This window comes from Mytilus californianus, unplaced genomic scaffold (genome assembly GCF_021869535.1).
Source record: "Mytilus californianus isolate M0D057914Y unplaced genomic scaffold, xbMytCali1.0.p SCAF_14, whole genome shotgun sequence".
Taxonomy (NCBI): Eukaryota; Metazoa; Mollusca; class Bivalvia; order Mytilida; family Mytilidae; genus Mytilus; species Mytilus californianus.
Window position 1 is genome coordinate 1,488,007 of NW_026262626.1, and position 4,122 is coordinate 1,492,128.

General features: G+C 33.4%; 1 pseudogene; it reads left to right on the forward strand.

Annotated features, from left to right (window-relative positions):
* The first annotated feature begins 843 nt into the window (after nt 1-843).
* On the forward strand, nt 844-3,598 carry LOC127723996 (uncharacterized; annotated as a pseudogene).
* Nucleotides 3,599-4,122: the final 524 nt, after the last annotated feature.

The following is a 4,122-nucleotide window of genomic DNA, read 5'->3' on the forward strand; positions in this document are numbered from 1 at the left end:
TGATAAATTGACACCATCAAATCATTCAGGGAAGTTGCCAAAGTACAGATTCTATATTTCCAGATTTCACCTCTTAGGTCCGAGTACACAGTTATTTCGTAGTGCATTTCTTTTAGACAATAAATGAAAATTAAAAAAATCCCACCTGCGCTTTCTCAATAATATTTTTACAGTGTGTTGTACTACTTTTGGGACAAATTATATCAAAATTATAGAAAACTTCATCGGCTCTAACTCAAAATATGGACAATTTCATGCTAAGGGGGTCTTCAAATCTTTTGACAGCCTCCGAAGTGCTAATTTTTAACATTTTTCAGCTGGACCAAATCACTACTTTACTTTAAAATTCATGACCCAAATTTTTTTACAGTGTCATTTCACCCCCCTACTTACTATTTGAGTCATAAAACATGGAGAAATAAATTCGGAAGGGGTATAAAAAAAATCGACAAGTAACACACTGTCCACACTAGGGACTATATTTGTGGACAACGAAAATCAAAGGACGATAACTGTGTACCCGTACCATGTACATTTTGTATAGTAGTTTCATATGAAATATGCTCCAACATCATGTACATAGAAAATAGGGATATGAAGTAAATGTACATGGGACAATATCACACCCAATACATTTAAAAAATCAAATTATCAAGGAACAAGGCTCTAAATCCTGTTTTGTAGCTTTCAGCGAACAAAGTTCAAAAAGGGGGTGGGGTACATAGGAATGACACTTTCTATTTGTCCCTCTGTCTGTACAGATTCATGTCCTGTTCATAACTTTGGCAGCGCTGTTGTTTAGTATTAGACTGCTTGCTGTATATAGGTTTGGTTCATGATCTTGAAAGTCAAGTTTAAAAGCTTAATGAAACTTATGTCCCCAATGTACAGGGTTTAACGGGCTGCCGGTTGGGTACTAATATTAGTCCAGTTATATTTAGGGCCAGTCATTTTTTTTTTACCAGAGAACAATGTGACCTCTCTCTGTAATACCACATGGGATGATAAAAGTATGAAACTGCTCTTAGAGCATTACAAAGAGATGGAAGATTCTAAAAAGCCAGGGAAAAACAAGTGGCAACTTATGAGTGACAAGATGAAGAGGTTTATATGACTTTTCATCAGAGCAGTGTAGACTCAAAATCAAGTCATTAAAAGAAAAACAGCTGAGAAACCAAAAATTCAGCGACAAAAGTGGGGAAGGCAATCCTGAAGAAGACACCATTGCTGAAAAGCTGGATGAGGTTTTTTCAAACCAGGCTGATGTAAATCCTGTACATTTCTCCAAAGTAAAGAGAAACCTGGTAAAATTGCTTTTAATTATTCAATACCATAAACATATTAAAGAAAAAGAAAATAATATTTGGCCATATAAACTGGAAAACAGAATGTTATCACCTGATTTTCAGCCCTCTTAAAGTACTTAATGAGACAGAATTTGGTGATTGAAATACATACAAAGTAAATTAACAACTCTTACCTTTGGACAAAACAACACAAGTAGTTACGAGGATTTTAAAACAACATATTTTTGGCCTCTAGCGTGTCTGATGAAGATAAATCCAAAAAAGCGCTTTACACGCAGTTAAATTTGGCTTTTGGATATTTGTTATAAAAGGTATGTAAGATGTGGATCGTGTCTTTTGAGCATATATTTCATATTATTTCTTTTAAATATATGATAAAAGAATTAGCAAAAACACGATATATTACTCCCTAGCTCCAATTGCCTAGCAAAGCACTCCACTGGCCCTTAAATATCAAGAACTTGATGAGAATCAAAATTTATGGAAACAATTCATATTGATTACAGTGTACCTGCATCTACTGTGTCACAATATTGAGGTCATACCACAGAATTTGATTGAATTTCTCTGTGTCAAATTAGATTTTGCTGGTATTTTCAAGTGCCTAATCAACTTCTACAACAGTTGTCTTGAAATTATATCAATGCTCTACCAACCAAACCTTTTCATGTTTTTTTTTTGTTTTAGGTGCTTCAGAAGAAAAAAGAAAAGACAAAGTTGAAGGAGAAAAAAGAAAAAAAACTGAAGATAGTGGAGATAGTGAAGAAGGTACTGTAGTTGTGTGTTTATTAGATTCTAATATTCTATTGGCTAAACGTCAGTCAGCTGACATGAAGAAATCCAAAGTAGTAGTAGTAGCCGGTTCAAATTTTTGGTTTGTAAGTGACATCACAAGAGTGATGCCAAAGAAACCATTATCTCTGCTGCTTCATAATGGCATTATAAGAAGTGTTATGATTTATCCATTGGGATTTGAGTTTGAATCTTTTTAATTCAGTGCAGCTGTTTATGCAATGTGAACTCCTGAATAGAGTTAATAGCATAGGTTAAAGTAAAATGATGAATTAATCATTGATTTTAATGGCTCTTCAATGCAATAAACACAATCTTTAATGATTTCGCAAAATTTGGACACCCCTCGGGTTGTGATATGGACTGGAAAATTGATATTTCTTCTCGCCTGTTGCTTAGGCAATATAATTTTTCCTGGTAAACTTCACCACCCGTGGACGGTCTACATTTTGTGATATTGTTAAAATATTACCCACTTGAGTGATTGTTGGTAAATTTTCCTCAGTGTTTCTGTATTGTGCTTATGAATAACTGGTATTTATTGTTAACCTGAATGATTTATCACAGTCTACCACTAATTTGGAGTACTGAAATCTGACAATTTCTTATTAAAATACTATTAGTTTACAGCTGGCACAAAGGGAAAGAAAAAGAAAAGGATGGAAAAAGGAGAAGTTGATGAAAGATTGGACAATCTCCAAAAGACCACAGAAAGGCATCACAAGGAAAAGATGGAAGTGTTTAAAGAATTCACAAGCATTCTGCGAGATCTTGTTCCAAAAAAAATGACATGATTTTTCTGTTAACTGTTTTTACATTTAATGTAATTGTAACTTTTGTTTTTATTTTCATTATATGTTTTTATACAGTCTGTTTGGGTAGACAGAAAAGTGTGTGGCAGTGATTGTGTTGAAATTGATTTGTCATTTAAGTGTGCATGTTTTCCCCAGGGTAGCCTCAGAACATAATCAGTTTTGCTGTTGTAGCTTGTCTTTGGTAAAATTCTGATGTACACTAGCCATGAAAATATGTATGTTGTTTATTGATCCAACAGAGAAATCAGTTGTACTGGTTGAATAATTTACATGGAGTAATAGAATTGAAAAAAAAGTTTGTTTCCCCTTATCCTACCAACCCTGAAAAAAGATGCATACCCCAAAATAAATTATTGAGAATTTTCTTTTAAATTTTTTTTACAAAAAAAGAAAACAGTTTTAAAAATGTGTGGACTGTGCACAGTTTCTCTAAAAAAACAACAACATTTAAATGACTTTTAAAGCACAAATGTTACAACTTGTATATAAAAATATATAGGGAAAAAAATCACATACCTATCTACCCAAGACGAATAATGTGGACACAGGTTAGGGCTAACAATATTTTTTTCCTAATTGTAGCCTAAGCAAAGAGGATATTCAAAGGTATTGAAATGTATTATCTATATAATTTGCAATGATTTTTTAATGTCATAAACAGTATACAATCTTTCTTTTTCCTTGACAGGTTTATTTAATTTTTTAAAATATTTATTTCCAAGAGGAACTTGTTTACATTTGTTACGAATAAAAGTTATTTGTTATACTATTTCACGTCTTTTATACTAATTCAAACTTTGCAAGCATTCATGAAAAAGAACCGTCAACTGATATCTATGTCAGAACATTTAGGACTTGTCACCTCCAGGTTTTTGACACGGTAGACACCCATATAGTTTATTTATTCTTGAAGTGTTCAAAAGTATCATATCCTTGTATAGAAAAATGAATGGAAATGGGGAATGTGCCAAAGAGACAACAACCCAACATGTGAGTTAAATTGCAAATACAGCACAGGGTGACTCATGTGTCTCCAATGAGCAGTGAGGAATCCTCACACCCAAGGGTAGCCTGCATCTGGCCACATAACAATGATGTAAACTAAACATTCAAGAACATACTCGTGATCATTCAAGTGAAGTTGGTGTTTCGAAAGGATCTGGATGTCTGGTGTCATATATTTATGTCAATGCAAGTCTGCCCGTCCA